The 16,202-nt window shown below is 42.9% G+C and overlaps 1 protein-coding gene across 1 annotated transcript in view; it reads left to right on the forward strand.

Moving 5' to 3' along the window:
* Positions 1-2,523: 2,523 nt before the first annotated feature.
* The window catches only part of scai (suppressor of cancer cell invasion), a 185,792-nt gene continuing 172,113 nt past the window's right edge, over positions 2,524-16,202 (forward strand). The window contains exon 1 of the mRNA XM_085965642.1: positions 2,524-2,915. The gene's annotated coding sequence lies outside the window, so the exon portion shown is untranslated. The remainder of the gene's footprint in view (positions 2,916-16,202) is intronic.

The raw sequence follows: 16,202 nt of genomic DNA on the forward strand, positions 1-16,202 counted from the left end.
ATTCTGGCGTTCCTAGTGTGAAAGACTGTATAGATTAATGGTGTTGTAAGGCCATTTTAAAGACATACATGATTCCACTAGTTTCAGTTGATGTGTCATTTTCCTTCCCCACTCATTACACATGAGATTCGACTGGAAATTACCCCAAAAAGTTTGTTTTCAACAAATGCCTTTATAAATTGGAATTTATTCCCTTAAATTTAATGTAAGCAATATTAGAGAAGAACAAGAAAATAAGAATGCAACAGCAAGTAAAGACCATTCAACCTACTCCTCTCTACCCCCAGCCAATCACTAACTGTCTAAGGCCTGAACAGATCATTTTCCATCTCTCTGTCCTGCTCCAAGCCCATATCCTTTTGTCACCCACTAAATTACGAATATGTTCATTTTCATTTTACTTCAACCTTATCAGTTACTGTGTGAGCTGTTCTTTAAAGAGGAAAGTTCAAAATACTCCCCCCTCTTTACAGAAGGAAATAACACACATACTTTGACATTTAAAGAAGACTTATGTTATGAATCTTACGATCCATGAAGAAAGACTCATGAAATAACACTGGACGGCCAGCTGGTGACGCCGTCCAAGGAGTATAAATACTTGGGCGTGGGCCCAGCTTGCCCAGGACATTTTGTAAACAGGAACTAGTGAAAGATAACTAGACCTCCATGTTTTGAAACAAGTTGATTAAAGCCTTGCTTTATACTCAAACCAAGTGCGTAGTGAGTTTTATTACGTCAACTTGCATTTATATAGTGCCTTTCACAACCTCAGGGTGCTCCAAAGCATGTTACGGTCAAAGAAGCATTTTTGAAGTGTAGTCACTTGTAATGCAGGAAATGCAGCAGCCAATTTGCACACACCAAGCTCCAACAAACAGGAATGTGATAATGACCAGATAATCTTTTTTTTAGTGATGTTGATTGAGGGATAAATATTGGCCAGGACACTGGGGATAATTCTCCTACTCTTCTTCGAAATAGTGCCGTGGGATCTTTTACATCCACCTGAGAGAGCCTCGGTTTAACATCTCATCTGAAAGATGGCACCTCTGACAGTGCAGCACTTCCTCAGCACTGCACTGGAGTGCCAGCCTAGATTTTTGTGCTCAAGTCGCTGGAGTGGGACTTGAATCTACAACTTTCTGACTCAGGCGAGAGTGCTATCAACTGAGCCACGGCTGATTTATCACAGACAGGTGAAATTTCTGCCATTTTATTTTTAATATTAAAAAATACTAGAGGTATTCTTTCAACAAAAGCTTAAAAGGTAAATCAAATTCTTCAACTGATGCACCAATTTGTGAAAGTACTTTGTTAATACTCAGAATGTGTCAATTATCTGTCCATTTACAGTAACTGCATTTAATTGATAGACCTATCCAAAGTGAATATGAAAGCATAGTATGAGACTGTGGCTACAATACTGCAAGTGGGACAATTGTTTGTCTTGGCTCCACACACACTGCAAGGCCAGCAACAGCAAAGATGTTGGTTTCAAATTGTATGGCACACAATCTACTGTCAGAGGACTGAATGAAAAAATAGTGCATCAGAACATTAAATGGTAATACTATTTCAATGAAAACACCAATTTTATACCTAGTATAAAGATCCTCAGGTTGGTTCTCACTCTCTTTAGTCGTACTCCTGATGGGGAAGATCTCCAAGTGTTGGATTGGGAAGGTGCTATATAAATGCAAGTTTGTTCTTTCTTTGTAATTTTGTACTGCTGCTGATGGTGTGCTTTCCTATGACCAGCAGCTTAGGCCAATAGCATAAAACAACACGATCATTTGTATAATTGCAAAAATCATTTGTATAATTGCCCATTTTGTGTGTGTGTTTTTGATGCTCCTTAAACAATAGCTGAAGATAGGTAACCAACAGGGGAGAATATCCAGCAGTTGAAGAAAAAAAATAGTTGTGAACGTAACCAGGATTTTCTCTTCCTTTCCCTCTTTGTTGGTAAAATGGAAACTTGGATACGTGCCAGTTTTCTGCAAATGTACTGTTGGAGAGAACACGGAATTTCAGATTTGGTATAGACGGGGAGTGGGGGGAGCAGAGGGAAGTTGTTCATTCATCCATGATGATGGTTACAATTACTTTCTGAGTTCGTCACACTGCAATTCCAAGGTCTTCGGGTGGAAGAAAGAACAAATCTTTGTCGATCTATGCAACGAAGAAAAATTGTGAAAATAATCAGTGCATGGCAACAGATCTTAACATCTTACGAAGAGGACATAATAAGCAGCACCTCTGGCTCGCTGGCGCTGCACCGCCAGCCCCCCTCTGATTGGCTGAAGGTTTCCAAGCACCCCTGCACCCCAGCCGTAACATCGGAGTCAACCCAAACCTTGGCCCCGCCCACCCTCTGTGATGTCACACGATTGACGTGGGCCCCGACCGAATGGGAGAGGAGGATCTGCGGCAGGGGGGGTGGGACCGTCGGCGGGCCGCGGGCCAATGGCGGTGCCGAAGCGCGTTTGAAGGAGGCGGGGCCGCCGCGATGCCTCCAAGCTGGTGTGAGCGGCGCGTAGTAGGAAAGCGGCGGTGGCGGCAACGGCGGGGCGGGTGGGTTTGAGCTGGATGGCGGTTACTCAGGTGCGGCGGGCGAGGATCGGCATGAAATAAACGGCGGCGCTTCAGCAATCGGCGTACCGAGAGCCAAGAAGAAAAAGGGAACTGGTGGTGTTTGGTCGAAAGGAGGTTGGGGTTGGGGGGGAGACCGAGTGGGATTTACTGCGTCAGAGCGAAAGGGGGTGCTGTGTGAGGTCCCCGGGAGGGGTAACAGCGGCCGGCCGCTTTTCAAAGCTCGGCAGCCCCCCACCCCCCCGCCCCCCTTTACCCGACGTTAGGCCGGGCCGTGTCTCCCCCGAGGACTCGAGTAGAAAGTGAGCGAGCGGGAGAAGGTAAGCCCCTGGGGGAATCGCGGGGGGGGGGTGGGTTTGGTTGTTGCTGTGACGGGCTGAGAGCCGTTACCAGGCTGACTGACAGCAGGTGGACATGTTGGTGCTTGTGCGCTGCGCCGGGCGCTTTACTACCTCAGTACATGTAAGAAGCACCTCTGCAAGGGGCTGCTTCCAGTGCGCGGCGCAGGCGGCGCTTCTTTCCTTCCACTTATCTGATTGTATGTATTTGTGTGTGTGTGTGTGTGTGTGTGTGCAGAATATGTATTCTAAATGCCACGAGAGCGCGGAAAACAAATTTATCTCGGAAAGTTCAGCCTTTTAACCAAGAGGGGCTTCGAAAGGCTTAACCAATTTTATGTTCTCTGTAATAATCACACTTGAAATAATTGTAACATAACAGAATAATGGCAGATTATTCTCCTGTGACAAAGAGCAAGATCATCATTTGAGGTTGTTTGAGGCGCCTCGTTTTCTTTTTAATTGGGTTGCCAAGGTTGGAGATTCAGCTATTTACACAGTGGCCTGTTTGTATGTTGTCAAGTCGCAATAGACTGCTAGTAAACATTATAGAAAGAAGTTGCATTTATAATTTCACGATCTCGGACGTCCCAAAGCGCTTTGCAGCCAGTTAAGTATTTTTTTTGAAGTGCAGTCTCTGGCTGCTGCGTTTCCCTGCATTACAACAATTTGTGCACAGCAAGGTCCCACAAACAGCAATGAGATAAATGACATTTGTTTTGGTGATTTTGGTTGAGGTGTAAATGTTGGCATAGGCACCTGGAGAGCGCTTTGATTCGTGCTATGGGATCTTTTAAGGCTACCTGAGCGAGCCGATGGGCCTCCAGTAAAATGTCTCATCTGAAAGATAGCACCTCCATCAATGCAGCATTGAGGGGCTGGTAGCCTGGATTACTTGCCCAAGTCTCTGGAGTGGGGCTTGAAACTTTGACCTTCTAATTCAGAGATGAGTGGTACCACTGAGCCACAGCTGACATCAAGACACATTAGCAACTCTGAAATTCCCTCGCTTAAACCCCTCTGCCTCTCTACCTTACTCTCCTTTTAAGACTCTTAACTAAGTTATCCCCGGTGTCCTGGACACTATCCGTCAATCAACATCACTAAAAAAAACAAACCCCAGATTATTTGGTCGTTATTGCATTGCTGTTTGTGGGAGCTTACTGTGTGCAAATTGTCTGCCGCATTTCCTACATTACAACAGTGACTGTACTTCAGTGGCTGTAAAGTGCTTTGGGATGTCCGGTGGTTGTGAAAGGCACTCTATAAATCTAAGTCTTTTTTTATCTACTTCTGACCAAGCTTTTGGTCACCTGTCCTAATAAATTCTTCTGTGGCTCAGTGTCAAAGTTTGTTTGATCATCTCTTGTGTGAATAGATATGATGTAGTGTGTTTTTTCACTAAGATGGAGAGTGAGGAAATTGAATCAGAGACTAAGGTCCAGAACTTAAATAAAGGGAATTACGAGGGTATGAGACGGGAATTGGGTAAGATTGATTGGGTGGTGTTTCTGGGGGGATTGACAGTGGATAGACAATGGCAAGCATTCAAAGATAGAATGGAAGAATTCCAGAACATGTTTATACCGGTTTGGCATAAAAATAAACCTAAAAAGGTGACTCAACCGTGGATAACGAGGGAAATTAGGGACAGCATAAAATCAAAAAAAAGGGCATATCAACTGGCAAAAAAAAGCACCAGACCGGAAGATTGGGAGCAGTACAGGATACAGCAAAAGAGGACAAAGGGATTAATCAGGAAGGGGAAAATAGAATACGAAAGTAAACTTGCAGCAAACATAAAGACAGACTGCAAAAGCTTTTATCGGTATATCAGGAGGAAAAGACTGGTAAAATCCCAAGTCGGTCCCTTGCAGTCCGATTCGGGAGAATATATAATGGAGAATAAGGAAATGGCAGACCAATTAAACTCATACTTTGGTTCTGTATTCACAAAGGAGGACACAAATAACCTCCCAGGAATATCGGCAAACATAGGGACTAATGAGAGGGAGGAGCTGACAGAAATTAGTATCTCTAGGGATATGGTGTTGGGTAAGTTGAGGGGACTGAAGGCCGACAAATCCCCGGGGCCTGATAAACTACATCCTAGGGTACTTAAGGAGGTGGCCCTGGAGATAGCAGATGCTCTAAGGATCATCTTCCGGAACTCCATTGACTTGGGAACAGTACCCGTGGATTGGAGGGTAGCTAATGTTACCCCAATATTTAAAAAGGGGGGTAGAGAGAAAGCAGGGAATTATAGACCAGTAAGCCTTACATCGGTTGTGGGCAGAATGCTAGAGTCCATTATTAAGGATAAAATAGCGGAGCACTTGACAAATGGGGAAAGGATCGGACAGAGTCAACATGGATTTACAAAGGGTAAATCGTGTTTGACTAATCTGCTGGAATTTTTTGAGGAAGTAACTGGTAAAATAGATGGGGGAGAGCCAGTGGATGTGGTGTACCTTGACTTCCAGAAAGCCTTCGATAAGGTTCCACACAAAATATTATCATGCAAAATTAAGGCTCATGGGATTGGGGGCAAAGTATTAACGTGGATAGAGAACTGGCTGGCGGATAGAAAACAGAGAGTTGGAATAAACGGCTCGTTTTCGGAGTGGCAGGCAGTGACCAGCGGGGTGCCGCAAGGATCTGTCCTGGGACCCCAGCTGTTCACAATATATATAAATGATCTGGATCAGGGAATTGGATGCAATATTTCCAAATTCGCTGACGACACTAAACTAGGAGGAGGGGTGGGCTCTGATGAGGATGTCAGGAGGCTACAGTGCGATTTGGACAGGTTGGGGGAATGGGCGGATACGTGGCAGATGCACTATAATGTGGATAAATGCGAGGTTATCCACTTTGGGGGTAAAAACAGGAGGGTAGATTATTATCTAAATGGCAATAGATTGGGAGATGGGGAAGTGCAGAGGGACCTGGGTGTTCTTGTGCACCAGTCACTGAAGGAGAGCATGCAGGTGCAACAGGCGATTAAGAAGGCAAATGGTATGTTGGCCTTCATATCAAGGGGGTTCGAGTATAGGAATAGGGATACCTTACTACAGCTGTACAAGGTGCTGGTGAGACCGCATCTGGAGTATTGTGTACAGTTTTGGTCGCCCCATCTGCGGAAGGATGTTCTTGCCATGGAAAGAGTGCAACGGCGATTCACCAGGCTGATACCTGGAATGGCGGGAATGACCTACGAAGAGAGATTAAATAGTTTGGGCTTGTACTCACTGGAGTTTAGAAGATTGAGAGGGGATCTCATCGAAACATATAAAATTATGGCAGGCCTGGACAGGCTGAATTCAGAGAGAATGTTTCCAATGGCCGGGGAGCACAGAACCAGGGGCCACAGTCTAAAAATAGCGGGCAAATCATTTAAAACAGAGATGAGGAAGAATTTCTTCACTCAAAGAGTGGTGAGCCTGTGGAATTCCCTGCCACAGAGGGCTGTGAAGGCTAATTCAATAAATATTTTCAAGAGAGAATTGGATATATTTCTGAAGGCTAAGGGGATTAAGGGTTACGGAGAAAAGGCGGGGACGGGGTACTGAACTGGTAAGATCAGCTATGATCTCAGACGAAGATCAGCCATGATCTCATTGAATGGCGGAGCAGGCTCGAAGGGCCGAATGGCCTACTCCTGTTCCTATCTCTATGTTTAAGATGGTTCCCAGCCTCTGCTGTACACTTAAATGGAGGTGTTGAGCAAATGAGAGGCACTTATGCAGTTGGAGGGCAAATAGCTTGGGTATTTCTTGTATCTTTTAATGGTTGGTCATAGAGCAGGATTGGTAGAAGCTGAGAACAGGTCATGGTCAGAAAAATGGGTGAAAATAAAACATAGCATGGAGGAAAGAATATAGTAGAAGTGCATGTGTAAAATCATGTTTAGAATTATTTCTGTCAAATTTTGAGATTTAAAAAATATACTTATTTTGAAGCTGACCATGCATTGTTAGAAATTGAACAAGAGTAATCAACTGATTTTCATGTATGCTGTCAATAGGTGTTATGTTTTTCAATTATGAATTTGCACTGAACATTATCTGAGCGGTCCTACCTAACTTCTTAGTGTATTTTAGTAAATATTAGTTTTCTAATAAAGAATTAAATGCAAATTGCAACTGAATTAAAGATGACTTGCTGATAGGGTTACAGTGGCTTTTATTTGTATGCTGGTGAGCACTGTTTTACATAGCAGAAATTAGGTTCAGACCATTACTGTTCATTTGCTCATCCAGGATTAAGGCATCTGTATTGCCTTTTTCCACATACTGATGTTGCAGGTGTAATTCAGATCGGGCATTGTTGTTACCAACATTTTCTCTGATTTTGACTGACTAGTGCTCAGACGGGAATTCCTTTTTATTTCAGTTGAATCAAAATATCTGAAGACAATGCCATACTGGTCTCAAATATTGGGCATTGTGAGTTATGCTATAATGCCTGATACAGCTGATGCATCACTAATTTGGTGAATGGTCTTTTAACCGATTCTCAACTATAATTGGATAGGTATGGATTTTGGTATCTTGTCCAATAATTTCCTGTTGAAAGTGTAAACAGTTGTTTTATCAGTTTGTAAGTTTTGAAAAAATCATCGTTTTACAGATCGTCTGAATCATGTGACTGAGAGTGCTGATTTATATATGTTTCGAAATATAACTTGCTGTTTTAAAATCTTTGTGTTCGTTTGATCGCATTCACATTTGTTTCCATACACAACTGTTCTACAGGATGAAGAGTAGAATTTTAAAATTAAAACTCTCCCCCATGCCGTTCTTTTCTCGCCCCCCCAAAAAAAATAGCAACTTGTTTTATAGAGACTTGAGTGAACCAGTGTGTTCTGTACATCTCATTTCTACTGTGCATGCATTTTGCATTTTATTATTGTCAACAAAGTGTACAAAAACCCATTTGAAGACGGTCAGTGAGGAAAGTGCATTTAAGAGTAATTTAAAGTATACTTCTATAACCATGGCGTAGAGTATTGTCTTTGATCTGTAATGCATTTAACAGATCAGAGTTGAGCTTTTGAAAAAGTGCTTTATGTTTAGTTTAACTTTGATGTTGAGAATTATTCTGAGCCAAATGATGCAATGAAGAAGCATACCGTACATTATGAGCAGCACTTCTGAGGCATGTAAGACCATAATAGCTGTTTGAACAACACAACTGAGGGAATATATCCATTGTATATTGCAGCATTGTTGGACAGCTGAATTAATGTGACATCAGTGTCTGACGTGCTTTGAGATGTGCGGCATCCATTTGGATCTTGATTGACCCAAATAAAACTTGACATTGGTTCATTGTGTATCTCAATGAATGCACCCTAATGTAAAAGCATGAGGGAACTGAAGAAACAAATGCTGAAAACACTCAGGTCAGTCAACATCTGTGGAGAGAACAGATAATTTAACATTTCATGTGTAAATTTAGTCATCGCTCCACAGATGCTGACTAACCAGCTAAGTGTTTCCAGCTTTTTTTGATTTTGTTCTTAATGTAAATGTGGTTCTGCTTCATGGTTCCCCCCGCGCCCCCCCCCCCCCCCCCCCCCCCCCCAAAAAAAAGGAACTAGCCACAAACCTAAAAATAGGATTTATTTTATGGGATCTTTCCAGAAATGTGTTGAAAATTAATTTGGTTATTAAGTCCAGCATAAATAATTGTAAAACAGCTATTATATTTAGTTCTGTACAGTGCAAATATGATTTTAATTTCAGTGAAATGTTTCACTTTTTTCACAATTACTAGAATTCAGTAGAACCTCAGGATTAGACACCTTGGGAGTTGAGCTGTAACTGATGTGTCAGTAATGAACCTCTGGATTGGACACCTAGGGAGTTGAAGAACTGTAACTGAAGTGTCAACAATATAACATTGATCTCTCTTCTGATGATCTAGTAGACAAAAGAGCTGCCGCGCGGAAGAACTAGGTCACAGATTCTACTCCCGGTTTGGACTGAGTTGGCTGATATTAGCTGTGACAGTAGGTCTTGATGCTCTTCAATTAATGAGGAAAATATGCTGTGGCTCCTGCTCCTGAATGCTGTTCAGTGACCTCCTGTCTTGTATGTTCATGTTTGGTTAAGACAGGACTGGGTGAAATATTATCCAGTTGAAAAGCCCTGCAGCCATTTACTGTCAAGGGTCACAAATTGGCATGAGGTAGTGGATGGCGGTTGGGATTCATGATACTGTACTTCACCACAGCAAGCGTCTTCACCTTTGTGTGAGAGAGAGGGTAAAATGCAGAGAATTTATTTATAAAATAAGATATATATGAACACTAAACTTGTGAAAAAGAAATATTTCCGTAAAACATAATTTTAGCAACCTTTTTAGCATATTTAGGATATGAGGTAGGACATTTAGGACTGAGATGAGGAGAAATTTCTTCACTGAGGGTAGTGAACCCAAGGAATTCTCTATCACAGAAGGCTGTGGAGGCCAAGTCACTGAATATATTTAAGAAGGAGATCGATAGATTTCTAGACACACAAGGCATCAAGGGGTATGGGGAGAGAACCTGTGGAATTCTCTACCACAGAAGGCAGTAGAGGCCAATACATTAAATATATTCAAGGAGTTGGATATATTTCTTAAGGCTAAAGGGATCAAGGGGTATGGGGAGAGGGCAGGGACCGGTTACTGAATTTGGATGATCAGCCATGATATTGAATGGCGGGAGCAGGCTCGAAGGGCCAAATGGCCTACTCCTGCTCCTATTTTTCTATGTTTTCTATGTAAATGGTAATACCATAGCAAGCACTAAATTACATTACTGTAAGAGCTTGGAAGTTGAAGACTTTGTGATGTGGATGATCAGTTACTGAAATGTGCATAGCTGTGTTTGTATTGCATTGTTAAATCAGACAGCAAAGTCTTGGTCAGTTGTGCTGACATATGGGAACCCTATCAATGCACACATCTCAGTGGTGAGTTAATACTCAAAAGTTCCATAATGAGGGTAATTTTCCAGTGAAACCAACAAGATAACCTGGGGTCCATCTATGATGGACTTGAAACCGCTATTAACCAAGCCATACTGCAGCAAATTATTTGGCTATTTTTTTAAATTTTGTTTTTCATTTTGAAGTGCTATTGAATTGTACAAATCCATGTAGTGGTATTATGCCTTTAAAACAAGTTGCTTTAATGTTTGTATGTAAATTAGCCAAACTAAAAATTCATTACAAAAGCAAAATACTGCAGATGCTGGAAATCTGAAATTTGACCCATTGTCAGAACTGGCGCCAGGGTCATCGACCTGAAACGTTAACTCTCTTTCTCTCTCCACAGATGCTGACTGACCACCTGAGTATTTCCATAATTTTCTGTTTTTATTTGTAAAAATTCTTTATTGTGTAACTTAACTCCGACACCTTCCAGCCAAGAGGCATGTTTCTTCCACACAACTGCCTGTTGTCTAGTAGGAATTTTACCTACACTTTCATATGGGGCCCCAGGTTTGTGTTTGAAGGCGAGTTAAATTTCATTGTGCAACAGCTCCAAGTACAATTGGGGTATCACAATTGAAGTATTTTACAGGAAACTTTTTTTTATCCGGGACCGACATGCCGGTTCATCAAAAATTCCGGATAACCGAAAGCTATAGTAAAAGATAGAGCTGAGAGCTCTGTATAAAGCAACAAACCCTGTTGCTTAGCAACAGGTTCAGAACAATGGCCACAAGTTACAAGCGTCTCTGTAGCTTAGCAACAGCTGCAGCCACACCCTTGCACAGCAACAGATCGAGGAAGGCAAGTAATAAAACTTAACTGAACCTACTCCTGAATTTTGCCGGTTAACCGAGATTTATTTAGGTGCCGGTAAATCGAAAGTTTCCTGTATATGTACTGGTTCAGTAAAGTTAAATTGAAGGTTAATAAGTAGAATGAGACCTACTTGTTTTAAGACTGTGTTTTGATGCAAGTTTAGGTTTTTGTATATCGCAGGAACAAGGCTCAAGGAAATGTAAATATTGTTTCCTGTTGGGCCTTCAAGTGTGACTGCTGAAATCGTTCGGGGGGGGGGTGGGGGGGGGAAAAACAATCCTTGTTGAGCATTTTTTTCTCAACAGTTTTATGCTGGTTCCTAGTGATTGCCTTCTAAAAGCATAATGGATCCAGCAGTGCAACCTTCGCTGTGATGTAGGCACTATAAAGTGTAAAATATGGTAAAAGTGAGTATTTGGTATAGTGCAAAAGTTGAGCTAAGTACTTGTTTTTATGAATATACAGAAGAAAAAAAATAGTTGCCTACTCAGAATTCTTGGTCTTTCAAGGTGCATTGATGGTGAAACTTGCACCATAAAACAAGTATCCCTTTCTCTTTTCCCCCCCCCCCCCCCCTTTTTGTAATGAGCCATCCCTGGTTGAAGGTATGGGTAACATATTCAGCGAAGATCCATCTGTCATTTATGAATACAGTTTTGAAACTGGCCACCAGGAGGTGTGTCAAGTCTGTGGCTTTCCTATTTACTATCTGTTGGACAGATCGTTTCTCTGTCGATTGCAAGATCAGAGTTCAGGAATATTTGAAGTTTTTTGTTATTCATGGAGAGATATACAGATTGAAGTTTGAGTTCCTGTGGAATCCTACTCCGGCTTATGAACGTTGAGCAAGTATAAATAAAGTTACCTAGATTCTGAATTATTCTGAAAATATGCAGGTTTAGTTTAACTTGAACGTGTAAACAAAGATCAACATCATCAAACTACAGCTTAAAAACACCAACAAGGAAAGATGTGTATACTGATCAGACTATCTAGCCAGCCTTCTATTTTAAGTTTAGTAGATATGAAATATTACTTCAAACCATAACAATCTGTTCCAGTTATAGTCACATGGAAAGACTGCTCAAGGCCTAGAAGTAATAATGAAGTTGGGACGAACAGATCTTCCTTGAAAAAATGAATACACAGTAGGCTTGATTGACGTTAGTTAAAATGATCGAACTAGCATTTTTCTTAAGAAGTGAACATTAATTGGTAGTGTCGGAGTGCAGCATGTCGGTCCCAAGACAGCACCGCATCACAGCAGATTGCCTGCGGTTTTTCCCACACAGCAAGTGTGATGGGGAGATAAATGTTAAATGGGGATAGAGATATTTTTTTATGCGTAAGATTATTTAAGCTCTAATGCTGTCTCTCTATCTTAACAAGGTGGCAGATTCACCACGTGCAGTGCCACAGACTGACTAACACTTACATTTTGGCAACTTGCTATCTGGGAACGCCCATCTTGGATCAGACAAACTTCCAAGGGGCCAAGCAGTAGGGAAGCAGGGAAAATTGGAAGAGTTTCAGACTTTGGGCTTGACAAACTAGTGTTGGCCAAAAGCCAGTGCTGCAGTTGTCAATCCATCTACTTTGCTAGCGTTTAGGTTGTGCCTGAGTGGTCATGGCGAGGAGGGGGAGAAATCCATATACAATATTGATAAAATCTGCTAGTATAAAACGTGTAATGTAATTGTATAATTTATTTAACAGTCACGCCAGATAGCTGGGGAGAATGATTGGCTACCAAATTTTTACTGCTATAAAAAAAAAAAAAAAATTTGTAACACATTTGCCCTGCTTTCTTGCGCCTTTTTTCTCTCTTCTCACCTAAGCAGAGTACATGTGCTTCGTTTTCCTTTTGACGTCGACGATGAAGTCCAACGCCGCCTTCAGTGTGCCAGTGCAGCCTTTGGTCGCCTGAGGAAGAGAGTGTTTGAAGACCAGGACCTCAAACCCGGCACTAAGCTCCTGGTCTACAGAGCAGCAGTGATACCCGCCCTGCTGTATGCCTCGGAGACATGGACCATGTACAGCAGGCGCCTCAAAGCACTGGAGAAGTACCACCAACGCTGCCTCTACAAGATCCTGCAAATCCATTGGCAGGATAGGCGCACCAACGTCTGTGTTCTTGCTCAGGCCAACATCCCCAGCATCGAAGCTTTGACCACGCTCAATCAGCTCCGATGGACGGGTCACATCGTCCGCATGCCCAATACGAGACTCCCGAAACAAGCGCTCTACTCGGAGCTCCGGCACGGCAAGAGAGCCCCAGGTGGGCAGAGGAAACGCTTCAAGGACACCCTCAAAGCCTCCTTGAATAAGTGTAACATCCCCACCGACACCTGGGAATCCCTGGCCACAAAGTGGAGGAGAAGCATCCGGGAAGGCGCCGAACACCTCGCGTCTCTTCGCCGGGAGCAAGCGGAAGCCAAACGCAAGGAGTGCACGTCAACCCAAGCACCCCACCCACCCGCTCTTTCAACCACTGTCTGCCCCACTTGTGACAGAGACTGTAGGTCCCGCATTGGACTCATCAGTCACCTGAGAACTCATTTTTAATGTGGAAGCAAGTGATCCTCGGTTCTGAGGGCTGCCTAAGAAGATGTACATGTCGTTCTGGGGTTGATGGTAGAGTAGGCTATTTGAGTAAGCTTTTCTCTGAAAAGCAAGTGGCACTTAAAAGGAAAGCAATTGCCTGGCTTCCTCTCCTTGAGCTATACAGACCAGTAAGGTTCCAGCTTTGTTTCTTGGTCTGTGCTGACTTAACTGATTTCCAGGGCATTGGTAAGTGCTACAACTGGTTTTAGTGCCACTGGATTAGCAGCAGCCACTGTCTGGTACACACCAAAGTACCTATTTAGTCATATGACACCAAGTTTCTGCAAATAATCAAATTGCAGAACATATCACAGCAGTCTGTTCCAGTCCTCCAAAAAACCACACAAGCAATTCTGAGATGAGGAGGAACTACTTCACTCAGAGGGTGGTAGGTCCATGGAATATGCTGCCCCAAAAAACTGTAGAAGCTACATCATTACATAAATTTAAAACAGAAATAGACAGTTTCCTAGAAGTAAAGGGAATTAAGGGTTACGGGGAGCGGGCAGGAATTTGGACACGAGTCTAGGTTTGGATCGGTCATGGCCCTGTGGGTAGCGGAGCGGGCCCAGGGGCCGTGTAGCCTGATCCTGCTCCTATTTCGTGTGTCTAATTCTGTTAGATGCAGGAGATGGTTCTGTGATAGTGGATTGGCAGTTAGGATCAGATCAGCCATGATCTTATTGAATGGCGGAGCAGGCTCGAGGGGCCGATTGGCCTACTCCTGCTCCTATTTCTTATGTTATTCCAACAAGGGTGACAATCGGGTGCAAGAAACCTGGCTAATTTTTAATTGCAGAGTTTGGGTGGTTGTACCTTTCCGGCTAAACTCTTCGTAGATTTGAGTGATTGGCGATTTCTCCATTACGCTTATTTGCAGAAATCTGATTATGGAGTTAAACGCCGTTTCATGCTGCGCTATTTGATGAAGCTTTTCTCTGAAAAGCAAGAGGCACTTAAAAGGAAAAAGATGAAAGAAAGAACTTGCATTTATTTAGTGAGTTTCATGACCTCTGGACATCCTAAAAAGTGTTAGAACCAAAAAGTAATTTCAAAGTGTAGTCACTGTTGTAATGTAGGGAACGTGGTAGCCAATTTGCGCACAGAAAGATCCCACGAACAGCAGTGTGATAATTACCAGATAATCTGTTTGTTTGTGTTGGTTGAGGGATAAATATTGGCCAAGCACTGGGGAGAACACCCCTGCTCTTCTTTGAAATAGTGCCATGGGATCTTTTACTTCCATCTGAGAGGTCCGACGGGGCCTCAGTTTAACGCCTCATCCAGAAGATGGCACTTCAGTGCACTACTGCCTCAGCGCTGCACTGGAGTGTCCACCTAGATTTTGTGCTCAAGTCTCTGAACCCACAACATTCTGACTCGGGCGTGTGTGTGACACCACTGAGCCGACATTTTATGAAGACTCTTCAGTTTGACAGACTTTCGACAAACTCAAAAGCTAATATATTTATAATTGGAAATGTAAAGTACAATATATTCAGCAATTAATGATTACACTGAGAAGTCTGTAATAGGCTAATTCTCCTTTTGTAAGCAGTGTCTTTTTTGGATAAGAAGTGTGTCTCTCTCTCTCTCTCTCTCTCCCACCCAAGATGCACACTCGGATTGCTTGATAAGATACGAGTATTAAATCTGGAAGAGCGCTATATAAAGGGGTCGACTTCTGGGGGATTTTTTTGTCGGCAAACAATGCTGCTTTGTCAGTTTGACACAAACAGACAGGCGTTTTGATCCATTTGACCGTTTTCAACTTGAAGGAGTATTCTGGCTGAGAAAAGTTTATCACTTTCATTTGGGTTACATTTGATCGTGCAACATTTCCATCATTTAATGGGGGCTGTACTGGCACTGGACCTCGCCCTCCAGCGTCACCATCTGAGGCAGAGAGAAAGATTGAAAAACGTGGGCAGAGGGAGGAGGGCCAACAGGGCTCTCAACAGGAGGCCTTACCCACCCAGGGTATTCCAGGAGCTCTTCTCCTACATTCATCTCTCAGAGGAGCAGTGCCTTAGAAGGCTCCGCTTCAGCAAGGAGGTGGTCACAGAGCTTTGCCACCTCCTGCAGCCAAACCTCCGGCCTCAGCTCAGGACCAGGACGTCTCTGGCAGTTAAGGTCACAGTCGCTCTCAATTTCTATGCCAGTGGCTCCTTCCAGGCTTCAACAGGGGATATTGCAAACATTTTGCAGTTCACCATCCATTGCTGCATCTGGGAATAGCAGACGCTCTCTGCAGAAGGAGAAGGGATACCTTCTCTGGTTCAGTGGCTTCTGTCCCTCTTGTAAGTGGATCTCTCCCTATTGTGTGCTGGAATTGACTTTCGCTGTCCATTATCTACTTGCAGGATAGCGGAACCCAGGCATGTAGCAACAATACCTTTTTGTAATCTGAACCAGAAATTCTTTCCCATATGCTTGTCCAATCTTTTCCAAGTGAGCTGAGGAAACACTTGGTAAGATTAGACCAGGTATGAATTCTTAAGCTGCTTTTTCATAGCAAGTGAATCTATAAGAGCATTGGACTCCCATAATTCAATCAGTGTAACTTGTCTCCATGCCATAATATAAAATAATAGTCATGCCATACTTCCCCCACATCAGTGGATCCTATTGCTTGATTTTACCAGATTGACTGCCTCTTAACTATTCCCCTTTTCAGTCTGGATAAAGGCTGCCCTTGCAGGTTTCTGCTTTTAAAAGCCTGACTAACTTCCCACACATCTGTCTCTTTGTTTTTCATCTGCGTTCACCATCTGAGAGGAAGACCTATGCAAGATACTCGAGCAGAATGGGTGTGATGTGTTTTATCAATTACTGAGACAAGCTATCAAATTGCTTCTTG

The sequence above is a fragment of the Somniosus microcephalus genome, chromosome 23 (genome assembly GCF_052327205.1).
Source record: "Somniosus microcephalus isolate GS21.2 chromosome 23, FLI_Smic_1.0, whole genome shotgun sequence".
Lineage (NCBI taxonomy): Eukaryota > Metazoa > Chordata > Chondrichthyes > Squaliformes > Somniosidae > Somniosus > Somniosus microcephalus.